The sequence below is a fragment of the Neofelis nebulosa genome, chromosome 7 (genome assembly GCF_028018385.1).
Source record: "Neofelis nebulosa isolate mNeoNeb1 chromosome 7, mNeoNeb1.pri, whole genome shotgun sequence".
Classification (NCBI taxonomy): domain Eukaryota; kingdom Metazoa; phylum Chordata; class Mammalia; order Carnivora; family Felidae; genus Neofelis; species Neofelis nebulosa.
In genome coordinates, this window is record NC_080788.1 from 77,527,573 (window position 1) to 77,543,440 (window position 15,868).

Here is a 15,868-nt window from a genome sequence, read left to right on the forward strand (position 1 = left end):
ATGGTACAGCCACTTTGGAAGACATTTTGGCAGTTTTTTGTTTTTTGGCTTTTTTAAACAAAGCTAAACATAGTCATGCTGCACATAAAAGTTCAATTCCTAGGTATTTACACAACTGATTTGAAAACATGTCTACAAAAAACCTTCAAGTGAATGTTTTTAGTAGCTTTATTCATAATTATCAAAAACTGCAAGCAACAAAGATATCCTTCAGTAGGTGAATGATAAATTGTGGTGCATCCATACAACTGAATATTACTTGGTGGTAAAGAAAATGAGCTATCAACCTAGGTAAAGACATGAAATATCCTTAAATGTATATTGCTATCTTCTTTCACAGAAGATAGTCTGAAGGGTTACATACATTAGAATTCCGATTATATTATTATTCTTAAAATGGTATATAAAGGTTAAAAATATACAAACAATAAAAAAATATAGTGGTTACTAGAGGAGAGGGAGAAAGTTCTAATAAGTGAAAAATAGTTTTTTATTGAGGGACTGAAATTATTCTATGTGATAATGGTGAATACGTAATAGTATGCATATGTCAAAAGCCTATAGAATTTTATCACACAAAGAGTGACCTTAATGTATGCAAATATTTAAAAATTCGTCTAGAAAGTTGGAGAATCCCAGAATGGAATACAGACTGTGATGAAAGAATCCGACTGCATTATAAGTGTACGAATAAAACTTCAAAGAAGGACATAGAGAGGAAAGGTGCTATGTAAAGAGCTGGAAATGAGTGGAGCCTATAATACTTAAGGTAAAACACTTTAGTTGATAAAGCTGTTTCCTATGGAGTATTAGCTAACAATGCTGATAAAGCACAATGTACATATTTAAATTGAAGAATTAAATAAATGAATAGAAGATGGTGGAAGCCTGGTTTCTCCCTCGTAGGTGGAGGTTAGAGATAAGAAAAGGGAAGAACTAGAATAATCCATGCTGTAAAAGATCAGAGCTGGAAACACCAGTAGGAACTCATATTTAGCTTAATATAGATATAGATAGTTACATAGAGAAATATTTCTATATTATAAATACATAGATTATATATGCAATTACATTTTCTCAATCTGTCATTTGAGAGATCCAGAAACAATGACACCCTAGTAGCAACAAGGGTATTGAGTACCCAGATTTTGGATTCTACTACTGTCTACATAAGAAGAAACAGGGCTTCTTGGATCAATGGTTGATTCTAAGACTGGATCTGGAAATATATAAGATGAATCTGGAGCATTATGTAGTGCTAGAAAGTAAGGAAGTGTTATGACCTGAATATCTGTGTCCCTCCAAAATTCATATATTGAAATCTAATCCTCAATGTGATTGTATTTAGAGACAGGGCCTTTGGGAGGTTATTAAGACAAGAGGGTGAACTCTTCACAAATGGAATTAGTGCACTTGTAAGAAGAAGAAAGGTAGTAGCTTGCCCTCTCTCTCTCTCTCTCTCTCTGTCATGTGAGGATACAGTAAGTCAGGAGACTAAACCCAGAAGAGGTTCCTCACCAGAACCCAATCATGGTGGTACCCTGATCTTAGACTTCCAGAATTGAAGAATTGTGAGTAATAAATTTCTGTTGTTTATAAGCCACCTAGCTAATGGTATGGTACTGTATTGTAGCAGCCTGAACTAAGGAGTGCCCAAAACAAAACTAACAAAACAAAAACCTACATTGATGTGGTATGTTGAAGGGATAACAGAGCCAACTGAAAGAACTGCAAATAGCCAAAGCTGGAAAAATATGAGCAACAAAATAAAGGATTAGATTATAATCCAAAGTATAAGATAAATTCCCATGAATCCATGATGATATAAATGATTGAATAAATGTATAGGGAAGAAAAGACAAATCTCCTTTGCAGCAGAATTACAAATAATTTATGTAGATATTTGCCTTCATAGAAGGGAGGTGTATAAACCCCCACTTCTTTTTTTTTTTTTTCAACGTTTTTTATTTATTTTTGGGACAGAGAGAGACAGAGCATGAACGAGGGAGGGGCAGAGAGAGAGGGAGACACAGAATCGGAAACAGGCTCCAGGCTCCGAGCCATCAGCCCAGAGCCTGACGCGGGGCTCGAACTCACGGACCGCGAGATCGTGACCTGGCTGAAGTCGGACGCTTAACCGACTGCGCCACCCAGGCGCCCCTATAAACCCCCACTTCTTAAGTGTAGGAGATGTGCAGTGACTTTTTTCCTAAGAAGACAATATGGAAAGGAGGGGGAGGATGAGCAGTGAGAAAACCTGACAAATATTACCTTAGCCAGGTGATCAAGGTCAACATCAATATCTATATTAGGTTATAAATCAAGGTAATGGTATGTGCCCTTGACATGATGTGATAAAATGGCAGTTTAACTATTATTTTCCTTGCTAAAACCTGTAACCCCAGTCTAGCTGTGAAGGAAAAAACAAAAAACAGACAAATTCTACTAGAGGAGCATTCAACAAAATACCTGACTTGTATTCTTCAAAACTGCTAGGGCCATACAAAACAGGGAAAAATCTAAAAAAATTTGTCACACTCAAGAACAGTCTAAAAAGATATAACACCTAAACATCATGCAGTATCCTGGATGGGATCTTGGAACAGAAAAAGAATATAAGGTAATAACTAAGGAAACTGGAATAAGGTGTGAACTTTAGTTAACTATAATGGTTCAACATTGGTTCATCAGTTCTAACAAAAGTACCATACTCATGTCAGATGTTAAAAATGAGGAAACTGGGGCGCCTGGGTGGCTCAGTTGGTTAAGCGGCCGGCTTCGGCTCAGGTCATGATCTCACAGTCCGTGAGTTCGAGCCCCGCATCGGGCTCTGTGCTGACACCTCAGAGACTGGAGCCTGCTTCAGATTCTGTGTCTCCCTCCCTCTCTGACCCTCCCTCATTCATGCTCTGTCTCTCTCTATCTCAAAAATAAATTAACATTAAAAAAATTAAAAAAATAAAAATGAGGAAACTGCATGCAGAGTGTAAATAAACTCTATATTATCATCTCAGTTTTTTCCCCTATAAATCTAAGAGTGTTCTCAAAAATAAGCTCTACCTTGAAAAAAGTGTCTAGTGTAGAGTCTAACACATAGTAGGTTGATAGTCAATGATAGTTAGGAAAGGAATTCATGCATTCAAGAATTGTGCTATTGAGAATAGAATAAGATGTAATAGCTTAAAATAAACCAAAGGACCCATCTTGTTCAACTTCTGCATAAAGAAGAAAGATGAGAACAAGAGATGTTAAGTGACTTGCACAGTGTCATGGAGTAATTGAAAAGTAGGTGCCTTCCCTAAACAGAATTGCTCAGAGAATGAGACCCCAAATTATTGGAGTATTTTTCTTTATATCTGTATAACAAACTATGCTTTCTAATTTGAGTAATTTTAATATACTGAAAGGGAAAAGTTGGTACCCATAGGCAATTTAGTTAGGGACCTTTAAGACAATCTGGTTGTACAACTGTAGACTTTAGATCAGAGGAAATTGGGCGCGTTCAGGATGGTATGGCCATAGACACAACTGTAGACTTTAGAAAAGGAAACCCTCTAAAATAAACTGACCATTAAATAATTGAAAATTGAAAGAGCTTTTGGGATGGAATTGAAAGTATATAGAAGCATGCTTTCAGATACTTCTCTGAATGAAGGAAAAAACAGCATTTGTAAAACACATATTCTACATGTTGCCATGTTCATGATGTTGTCATGTTCCCATGACCTTGGGAAAACTGTCATTTGGTGGAGTTACTATGGGCTCATTAGACAAATTGAGGGAAAAAAAAAACAATAAAAGCTTTTCTCTGGTAAGTACCTATAGTTAATGAAAGGTTTTCCCTTCATAAATCCAAAGTTTGGAATGATTATGGACCAGGAGAAATTCCTAACACATGAATAAATCTCCTCACCAAAAAATTCATGGTTCAGCTAAGCCTTAATTGCTTACAGATGAAGTTATCTGTGGTATTAAGATAGTGATATTTATTTAAATATTTTATGTGTTACATATCTTTATTAAGTTTTGAGTCATTAAAATAATGTAGTCTTCTCAATAGTTTATAACAGGAAAATCTCAATTAAGCCTAGGAACTTTGCTCCATTTCACCACACCCTTTCCACGCAGGTTAGAAATAGGTTTAAACAATATTTTCATAAGTAGATGCCATTCTTCAAACAATGATATAGATAAAAATTGTTGGGGTGCCTGGGTAGCTCAGTTGGTTGAACATCCAACCCTTGATATCAGCTCAGGTCATGATCTCACGGTTCGTGGGATCGAGTCCCGTGTTGGGTTCTGCACTGTCAGCAAAGAGCTTGGGATTCTCTCTTTCCAATTTTCTCTCTCTGCCCCTCCCCTACTCGTGCACTCTCTCTCTCTCTCAAAATAAATAAACATTGCTTATTTGTGAATAGATTTGATGCATAGGTCATCGATATCTTGTAGAAATATAACTGGTAGGGATGGTAAATTCTAGTTACCCCATATTTTTCTGATAGACATATGCTTACATAGATGACAGTAGTTATTAAATATTGCATTCAGATTCATACATATGATAGAGCAATGTTAAAGATTATTTGGGAATAGAAGAATGCTTTAAAAGAACAATAATTCTGGGGCGCCTGGGTGGCTCAGTCGGTTGAGCGCCGACTTCGGCTCAGGTCACGATCTCGCGGTCTGTGAGTTCGAGCCCCGCATCGGGCCCCTGTGCTGACAGCTCAGAGCCCGGAGCCTGTTTCAGATTCTGTGTCTCCCTCTCTCTGACCCTCCCCCATTCATGCTCTGTCTCTCTCTGTCTCAAAAATAAATAAAACGTTAAAAAAATTAAAAAAAAAAAAATAAAAGAACAATAATTCAAAACATGTGCTGTTGAAGCTTTGGAATTAGACCATAAGTTGTTTAATTATAAAGAAAGAAACACACGCAAATTCAGGTTTTCAAATGATAATTTGTTAAAGTTTTCTCGTGTAGAAGTTACTTTTATTCTCCAATTTTGATCAAAATATTTACTTGTACTCTGAATGCACCTATAAACTACATATGTAGTATTATATTTTTACACAGTTTAATTATTAAAGTAACTTTACACAGCTCATAAAATGTTTTTAAGGAATGAAAGCCAAAAGACTGTGAAGACATATTTATAACATGCCACTACACCTCTGTCACACTGATTGCCATCCAGTTAAGCAACATGCAAACAAAATTATCTTTTATAGAAGGGAAACAATGTATAGGAAATCAAAATGTTTTCCACTTGGTCATCAAGGAAGTTTCCTTCATCTGCTTTTTATACTATGGTTACTTGATTGTATATAAATACTATCTTTTGTTAAGTTCTTTTCTCAATTAATTCAAAATCTCCTTAAAAAATTATTTATTCTGTAATTCAATTAATAAAAATTTCCAAATAATATAATTAAAGAAAAAAATCTAGAAATACTGAACTGCTGTCCTGCCATCTTGCATTGGGTAGACAAGTAATTTTCTGCTAAGACTGCTAGTGGCTGGCTCACAGAAGGCACAGCTGCTCAAGTTCAAGGGGCCGCAGGACATTGAGGGTTTCCAGGTGACCTTCAGGATGAAAGTGTACAGTTGAGAGGTGGCCATCTTTGGGTCCCCCAATATCTACTGCAAGGGGGGGACAATTCAGGACATGCCTCAAGTTCACTATCGACTGCTTTTATTACCTGCCGACCTTTCAGTTCCTGACCAACATGTGACACTCCAGCATCTGCAAGATGTTGCGTCTCCATCCTTGGTCCTCCACCCCCGGTCCTTGGCCCCTGGAGCAGGGACCCCCCTTCAGAGCAGTAGAACCCCACCCAGAACGTCGGGACTATCCTCCTGAGCATCACTTCCCTCCTCATGGAACCCAGCACCTTCTCATTAGCACCATAGATGTCTCCTACTTGTGCTGGGTACCTAGGTCAGGGCCTGCCCAGGTGGGCGGGGCACATCGGTGGGTGAACTGTGGTGGCCTGAAGGACCCAGAACCTGGCCGTGTCTGCAGCTCCTGCTGGCAGGAGCCAGAAACTTTAGGTTCCCAGCTCCCAAGTGACCAGATTAATTTGTGGTCTCCTCTTCTCTGGTTTGTTTGGAATCTAAATAAAATGGCTTCATGAGGAAAAACAAAAAGTTCACCTTTACCAAAGGGATTTTGGAGAATAGATCAATGGGAGGTCATGGCCTATAGTTTCAAATCTATTTGGCAAGGGTCAAGAAAATTACACTTTATTTACCAGTATTCGTAATTTGTCTTGTTAATTAGACCACAGTCTATTAAATCAGAGAAAGCATCAGTGTTGTTGGTTACTTATAATGGATTTTCATTTTTAGAGATTCTTCAAGAAGTAGGGAAACTTTCACTTTTTGCTCTTGGTATTTTTCTTATTAAAACAAAGGAACTGTCAGTGTCTCTTCTTGAACATAACTCTGATTATTTTAACTATTTTTCCCCTCTATCCATTTTGTTTTGATTTTTCTCCACTTAACTGCCTTTTCTCATTCCAAAGTTAGCTCTTCTAAACTTAAATATCTTCTGCAGAAATATTTTCTGGCGATCTGCCAATGTTTTCAGCACTGATATGTGTCAGCTTTCAGGATTGTTCAGCCTGTTGGTTTGTTTCTCTTTGAATTCATCTTTCCTCCCCCTTCTAATGGTTCCTGTATTATAAATTTCAGTTTGATTTTTATTGTGGAAGCCATATTCCCCACTTAGCAGATAAATTAGAGAATTCCTTCATCCCCAAGAAGCCAGAAAGATCAAGGTACCATCATAGGAGTTTGATCATCACCTAAACTTGAGGGCAAACTGAGCAGAAAGGAGCTTCCTGGTTCCATTAAATTTTATTCTTGTGCTCAATGAACCAAAAATATTATTTTAAATTTTATTCAAGTAGGCTTTTTATTATTTTCAAAACCTCCAATGTAAAGTCTTGATTGAAGTTTCTTTAATTCACCCACAAACCACAACATGGAATTTTGCAGTAGCAGTAGCAACAATGAGAGCTCAGAAATTCCCAGATTGTTTTGATGACAAGATCTGAGTAGTTAGCATGTGGTCTGTTACTTCCAAACCCTTAGAACTGTGTTAGATTTGCTGAGCATTTTTATATAATCCCCAGAAATGGCTAAGGTAGGATGTGCTATCATAAAGTCAAAACATGTGTAATATCCAAGTTGTTCTTTGCCATTGCCTTGTGGGATCTAAACCGGTGATTATATCCTTCCTTATTATTTATTCTAATGTTAAAGAAGACATTTCCATTAGATGCTATATTTTTTATGTCTGAAGAACATTTTCTCTTGTTTGGCATTTACAGGTAGCATAACATGGTGTGAAAGCTACTGGACCAAGTATTAGGAGACTGGCGTTCTTATCCCTGTTACATTTTGGCTCATTTGTTTTTAGCATACTTTTGTGTTATTTAGGTTGCTTTTGTTATAAGGAATAGAAACCCATCCTAGCTTATATAGGCAGAAAATAATTTCTTGGGAGGTTATAGGGAGATATAAGGATATATTACTTAAAATACAGTCTGGAAAATCTAAAATATAAGAATCAGAGCAGCTTTTGGAATTGTAGGAGTAACAACAAATAGACTGTCTCATCAGGTGCTGCTTGTGATCATCCTTATTTCTTCCTTCCCACTCCCACTCTGGCAAATTTCAGAGAAGATCTATCTTATTGGTCTCAATTGGAGAATATAGAAGGCAGCTCTTTCTGCCCACGGGTCCTGTCCCCATGCTTTAATAAAATCACTTTTTTTTTGCACCAAAAAAAAGAGAAGAATATGGAAGAAGACAGATTCTCTTGATTGCTGTAACCAGATTGTATCTAATGGGAGAAGAGCATTGCCCTTGAAGCAAAATTCAGGTGTTGTTAATGGAGGAAGAAAAAAAGATGTTGACAACATAACAAAATCCAAAAGAATGTGGCAAAATAACAAATAGTTTATTAAATTCTAAGGCTTCCAAAAATATCACCCCATATTGCTATAGTGAGTTTTATATGAAATATTAGAGAGACAGCATAATAATAATTCAATTTCATAATTATCTTTGAACTGGGGCCTCTTTCCAACCTGTCACTCTTGTGGGTCAGTCCCTTATTCTGTGCTTCTTAGACGATTGTTGCAGCTTCCTGCCTGCATGGCATTTAGTTTTATTTAGCATCCTCCTAACTGCTCCTCTGTAACTGTTAGAGGTATCTTTCTAGAATACAATTGTGTCTCTTGGAAACCATAGTAGTTTCAGTAATGTCTAAATGATACCTAATACCTGTTTTTATCACCATCTGGGCAGAATTAGATGCCCATTCTGTTTAGCTATTATAACACTCTGTACATACTTCATTTAGAGTTTTTGACTCACTGAATAATTATTGTGAAAAAGGGGTAAGCTATTTAAAACAGTAAATACAATAAATTCTCAGATAAACACACATAATCCTATCTTGCTATTTTTTTTTCTAAAGGCAATTCATGTCTGTTAAAAAAGATCCATATAGTTACCTTTCACCCACAGAGCTTGATAGGGGAAGAATGAAAACTTACATGTGTTTAAAGGGAAAAGACCCAAACTACAAATTTCTGTAGGTTCGTCTGCTAAGGAGTTCGTAACTAGAGTGAACGGTCTTTCATTTAACAGGCCACCTTCATGAATTTGTATATATGCAAAACTGGCATGAAGCTAATTTCTCTGCATACTAAAGTGACAGGTGATGGGGATTTTGCATATTCTTGTGGTAACATGAGGGAGAGGGGTTTAGGGAGCCAGAGAAGTAATATGAGGAGGAAATATGAGAAAGATTTTGAAGGAAAGGCTATGCAACATGGAACTCTTTTTGAGTTGGGGAACCTCAATCAATCAAACAAACAAACAAATGATTAAGTAAGTAAATAAATAAAAATAAAACATCCAGTGAGATTTCCCCAGAATGGGAATTGCCAAAGGACTTGTAAGAATGGTTGCATCCAGCATTTAATATTAAGTCATTTGCTCTTCTGTGCATTTATAGTGGTCATTGTCTGTCTTTAAAACATCTCTTCCACTCTTCCCTGACTATGTAGCAACCATTTGGATGAACCTTTCTTCTTCCTCCAGTAGTGACAGCAAATTGGTCTAAATAATCAGGTAATCCCATAATACCATTTAAACGGTGATTAGTTTGAAAACAACGTAGGCTTAATCCAGTCAACACGTTTCCTGACATTTTCTGAGGCACAGGAGTTGGTTTAGGGAAGATCTATTCAGAAGAGCCTCAAGACTTTGTGTCTAATGGTTGTGAGAATTGTCTTGCCTGTCCAACTGCATGTGGTGACATAGTTTCAATTTCTGACAGCAGTTATCCTTTGATCACATGGGGACCCATCCTTAGGAAGACTGTAATTGTGAATAACAGAGATGGAATAATGGAAAGAAAAAGATGAGTCTTTGATGACTTGATGTAGTCACTAAGATCAAATGGCCTATATAAACTGATCTTGAAGGCTTCCAAATCTCTTGTCTAGATTTCCACTTAGATGACCCAGTGAATCTCATTTACTGAATAAAACCAAACTTTTAATTCCCCCCACTTCCAAAAACTTCTCCTACAGCATTTGCTATAAATTTTATTTATTGTTTTATTTAATTGGATAATTGATATACAGTATTATATTGGTTTCAAGTGTACAACATAGTAATTCAACATTTATATACATTATGAAATGGTCACTACAGTAAGTCTATTTACCAACTGTTTTCACGCAAAGTTGTTACAATATTATTGACTATATTCCCTATGTTGTACACTACACCCTTGTGTCTTATTTATTTTATAACTGGAAGATTGTAGCTCCTTTTTTTTTTTTTTTAAGTTTATTTAGTTTGAGAGAGAAAGAGAGAGAAAAAGAGAAATAGCATGTGCACCTGGGGCAGAGGGAGAGGCACAGAAAGAGCAGGTTCCATGCTCTCAGCACAGACCCTGACTCTGGGCTTGAACTCACAAACCTTGACCTGAGATCATTACATGAGCTGAAATCAAGAGTCTGATGCTTACCGGACTGAGCTACCCAGGCACACCTGAAGATTGTACCTCTTAAAACCCTTCCCCTAATTATTCCAACCCCCTACCTAACCTCCTTTCTGGCAACCATCAGTTTGTTTTCTGTATCAGTCTGTTTCTGTTTTCCTTTGTATATTCATTTGTTTGGTTTCCTTAGATTCCACAAATGAAAAAATATGGTATTTGTCCTCCTCTGTCTGACTTATTTCACTTTATATAATAGCCTCTAGGTCCATCCATGTTGTCACAAATGGCAAGATTTCATTCTTTTATGAATGAATAATATTTCATTATATAGTGGACATTTAGGTTGCTTCCATGTCTTGGCTATTGTAAATACAGTTGCAATGAACATAGAGTGCATATGTCTTTTCAAATTAGTGTTTTCATTTTCTTCACATAATGGTAGTTCTATTTTTAATTTTTTTAAGGAACCTCCATATTGTTTTCCATAGTGGCTGTGCCAATTTACATCCCTACCAACAGTATCTGAGGATCGCCTTTGGTTCACAGCCTTGACAACACTTGTTATTTCTTGCCTTTTTGATAATAGCCATTTGAAAGATGTAAAGTGACATCTCATTGTGGTTTTGATTTGCATCTACCTGATTTGCACTAACCTGATGGTTAGTGATGTTGAACATCTCTTCATGTGCCTGTTGGCCACCTGCATTTCCTCTTTGCAAAAATGTTTATTCAGGTTCTCTGCCCATATTTTTAGTTGGATTGTTTGTTTTGTGATATTGTATGAGTTCTTTATATATTTCCGTTGTTAACCCCTTTTTGGCTATACCATTTGTGAATATATTCATCCATTTATTTGGTTGCCTTTTCATTTTGGTAATGGTTTCCTTCACTGTGCAAAAGTTTTTTTGGTTTGATGTAGTCCCTTTTACTTATTTTTGCTTTTGTTGTTTTTGCCTGAGGAGGTAAATCCAAAAAATATCGGTAAAACCAATGTCAGAGGGCTGACTGCCTATATTTTCTTTTAGGAGTTTCATGACTTTGGGTTTTAGATTTAAGTTTTTAAATCATTTTGAGGTTTTGTTTGTTTATGGTTTAAGAAAGTGGTTCACTTTCATTATTTTGCATATAGCTGTCCAGTTTTCCCAACAGCATTTATTGAAGAGACTATCCTTTCTCCAGTGTATATTCTTGCCTCCTTTATTGTATTGACCATATATGTGTGGATTTATTCCTGGGCTCTCCATTCTGTTCCATTGATTTATGTGTCTGTTTTTGTGCCATTATTATACTGATTTGATTACTATTGCACTGTAGTACAGTTTCAAATCCGGGAGCATGATACCTGTAGCTTTAATATTCCTCAAGATTGCCTTGGCTATTCAGGCTCTTTGTGGTGTCCTACAAATTTGGGGGTTGTTTGTTCTAGTTCTGTGAAAAATATCATTGGTATCTTGATAGGGATTTTATTGAATCAATAGATGTTAGGTAGTATTGATATTTTAATAATATTAATTCTCCCAATCCATGAGTGTGGTATATCTTTCCATTATTTGTACTGTCTTCATTTTTTTTCATCAGTGTCTTATAGTTATTAGAGCACAACTTTTCATCTCTTTGGTTAAATATACTCCTAGATATTTTATTCTTTTTGATGCATTTGTAAATGGGATTGTTTTCTTAATTTAATTTGTGTTAGTTTACTATTTGTGGATAGAAACACAACATATTTCGTTACTAATTTGTCTATTGATTTTACTTTTTTTTTTTTACTAATTCTATTAAATGGCACTTCTTTCCTCCCAGTTGTTCCCTTTTTTCTCTTACAACCCATATGTATTCCATTAACAAATTTTGTCAGCTTTTCAATCAAAATGTATACAGAATCTTACCATTTTATTATTTCTGTTATCATTACCCTAATCTAAACCCACATTATCTCTCTCATGGATTATAACCATAGCCTCCAAAATGCCTCTCTGCTTTTACTCTTGCCATCCTATTCTCTATTCAGTAAACATAGTGATTCCCTAAAATGTAAGTTAAACCAAGCCAGTCTTTAGTCATAAATTTCCACTATCAGTAAAAGCCCACGTACATTCATTTGGCCTAAAAAGCTCTCTGATATGGACCTCAGTTATCTTCCAGACCTCATATACTACTTTCCTGGTCTCTCACACTGACTTCCTTACTTTTCTTCAAATTCAGTGTCGCTCTGTTGCTGTTTTCTCTGCCTAGAACTCCTGTCTTTCAGATGTTCTCATTGCTCACTTCCTCAATTCCTTCAAGTTTCTTTTCAAATGCCACCTTTCAACAAGTTCTTCCTTGACTCCCCTAACAGATGAACTAAAATAAATAAATAAAAGGTGAACTATACCTTATGCCCTTCTCTCCCCTAGTCTTATCTCTAGTATGATCACTGTACATACATATTTATTTATTTGCTTGCTTATCTGTTTCCCCCAAGAAAAATTCAGGGGGATTTTTTTTTACTATTTTTTCACTACTAATTCCCAATGCCTGGACCAATAAAGCACTGTTTATTGAATGAATAAATAGTTTAGTACTATTTGAGTTTTTTTTTAATTGATTACAACCAACAGATCTTAAGAGTACAGTTCTTATTTAATATCTTTTCACTGTACCCAACTTTTTAGGAAACTAAGATGAATATTAAGGTCTTGCATTTATGGGTGCTTTGGAAAAGATGAAACATAAATGTGATAATTCATCAAAAGGAGGAAATTGTCAGTTTGGGAGGAGAAACATGAACCTTCAGAGAAGCTAATAGGGAAAGAAGGCAATGATTTCCAACATACACATGACAGGAGCTTGAGTGAATTTATTTAAATATTAAGGGGAAGGTGGTAACTGTGGCTGAAGGAGTTGACATTTGGGTTAAATGATTTTTCCTTTGTACTGTGGGCTTTGGGGGAACAGGATTCTTCCATTTATCATTGTCCTGATATACAAAGAAGGTATTCAATACATAACTGTTGCATAAATTAAATAGCATTGGAGGAGAGCTCTAGAGTTAGTAATGCCAGTAGTTAGATATTAGAAATGTTATTTAGTCTGCCTTTTCTAGGCCTTAGTACTTTTATCTGTAAGATGAAAGTGCTGGACTTCATAATTAAGTTCTTCACAACTATAAAATATTCTATAATTTTAACTGCTTATGTATGAGTGGAGACATGCATATACTTTCATCTAACAGAAATAAAGATATACTTCTTAAAAATTTCCTTTGCAAATATATTTTGGTTAATATAGCTGCCATCAATTTGGCTTATAAAATAGTGTTTTCAATGATCTTTTAGCATGATAGATTAACTTTTATATTCAGAAAGCCATTTCCTCTGAATGCTGCTGAATTCACACTTCGCTAATGGCAAGGATCCGATTAGAACTAATTTCATAGTGATTCTTTGACATTTTCAAACATAGAAATGTGTGCTTTTCTGAATAAAAGTGAGAACATATCATAAATTGTAAAAGTTACTATTAAAGTTCAGTCTAATATTGGATAGTAGTTATGAAATGAAAAGTGCCTTAAAGGCTAACCTCTTGCAAAATAAGAGCTTTCCATAAGTTTCCCCGTCCCTCCATTTCTTTTACTTTCAGCTCCCATAGTGTCTATACCTGGGTCCACTGGAACTCTGTCTCTAGGTTTTGGTCTATCTCACTGGCCAATTCATCCGTTTCTTTGCTTCACTATTTGATAGAACTTAAAATTAGAGAAGCTGATAATGTCTCACAGAAAGCATAGGCCAACAATCAGCCTACCCAATAAGATTCAAGACAGAGACTAAACCTGTGGACAAGGTCAACATAGGAGGAAACAGAGACTTCCTATCACTTCCAGGTGACCTAGGTATTAGCAGTATATTCCCAAGTAATAAAGTAATTGATCTGAAAATTAATAAGGAAATCTGGGGTAGCAATACAGCATTTTGACATTTGTGACTGGATCACTAAGTTTCATTACCTAGGAACCAGGACTTTATTTCAAATCTACTTAAATTGGTAGAGTTGGTGCTCTTAGAAGACTTCTATCCTTGGTGGGAGTGAATTCAGAAACTAAATGATGGTCTTGTTTTACAGTTGGGCCTGTGGTAGAAGAAGCTAGAGAAAGTAAAGGAAGAAGGAAGAAAGAAGGGATTAAAAATACCTTCTTTTTTAGGGAAAGAAATCTGGAAGATCCAAGAATGAACAGTAAGATAAAAGAAAACCCAGACAAGAATACCTTGTTGAGACTAAGGAAGGAAATGGTTTAATAAACAGTATAGTTAGTTAAGGAGTGAATTTTCATCTTATCTATGATATCTATCTATGATTCCTCATGGCATAAGTTGAAAATGACAAAGTCAAAACTACTTTACAGAAGTGCCATATTATATATTGACACACAGTTTTTCTATAAAAATTCAACAGAAGTAATTTTTTTTCCCCACAAACTGGAATAGGTCCTTTCTTCCTTCCTTTCTTCCTTCCTTCCTTCCTTCCTTCCTTCCTTCCTTCCTTCCTTCCTTCCTTCCTTCCTTCCCTCTCAGCTCCATAAGACATACTTGAATTTCATGTAGGGACCATGTTGCATGTACAAGACAATTTTTAACACTGGACTTACACTTGGTGAGCAAGTAGTTCACACTATGTGAGACCTACTGAGATGATGGTGAGTTGAAGTATCCCATCTGATGCCTGTTTTGGAGCAGGGCCTCATTGTCTGGAATAACACAAAAGTCACCTGCCTATGTTACCATTTTCTTTCCCTTGTCTTTCGCCAACTTTGAAATTTCAGAAGTTCAGTGCTTTGTGATGTGAGTATTCTTTTATGCCATTAAGAGGTCAGGAAGAATAGAGACTGGGAAAAGGTCATTTTAATGCCATTTTAGGGTGTTATAAATAATCCCTGAGTGTAATTTGTAGACCATATTGAGGAAAGGAAGTCAAATATCAGAGACAGCTAAGAGGAAACTTCTGGATGTGTTAGAGAAAGAGGTAAATATTGGTGGACATTATTGATAGCAATGTTTCCCAAGTATTTAGTATGGATAAGTATCTAGACAGTTTGGGTAAAGATGATGATTCTTCGGGGTGCCTGGATGGCTCAGTCAGTTGAGTATCCAACTTCAGCTCAGGTCATGATCTCACAGTTTGTGGGTTTGAACCCCGCATCTGGCTCTGTGCTGACAGCTCAGAGCCTGGAGCCTGCTTTGGATTTTGTGTTTCTCTCTCTCTCTGCCCCTCCCTTGCTCACACTGTTTCTCTGTCTCTCTCCCTCTTTCTCCCTCTCTCAAAAATAAAAAAAATAAACATTAAAAAAATTAAAAGATGATGATTCTTCTGAAATTGGCCTCCATTCAGAAATTCTGATTCAGTAATATCAAAGTGGAGACCAGAAAATAGAACTTTAAATAAGAAAAAAGATATTTCAGGTGTTGGTATCCTCAGATCACATGTTGAAGTTCTCAGGTCTTGAGATGGAGATGAGAAAGACCAAGATCATTCACTGGGGTTAGCTTCGAAAAGGAAGGGCAAGTTTTTTCTGAGGCATAGGGGAAGATAAAAAATGAATATAAAGAGAGAGCTTAGCTAAGGTAGAATGAAGATAATAGTTTTAATTTAGACTGTAAGGCTAAAGGTGTTAAGACTTTGAGGTGAACTTTCAGGAGATAAGGACAGGGAAAGGAGAGCAGCCAGGAAAAGCTTGAAAAAAATGGAAAAGGTTTGAAACAGTTCTTACAGCTGAGTGATTATGGCAAGGCTCTGAATCCCTTTGAGACATCATAATTTCATTATTAAATGATGAGATTGGGCATTATGGACTTTGAGGCCTTTTCCAGT

The 15,868-nt window shown here is 36.2% G+C and overlaps 1 long non-coding RNA gene across 2 annotated transcripts in view; it reads left to right on the forward strand.

Annotated features, from left to right (window-relative positions):
* Positions 1-15,868, forward strand: part of LOC131517036 (uncharacterized) — a 57,257-nt gene that overhangs the window by 30,651 nt on the left and 10,738 nt on the right. For both annotated transcript variants that reach the window (XR_009264349.1, XR_009264348.1), the window contains exons 5-6: positions 622-769; positions 14,126-14,236. This is a non-coding gene — a long non-coding RNA (uncharacterized LOC131517036). The remainder of the gene's footprint in view (positions 1-621; positions 770-14,125; positions 14,237-15,868) is intronic.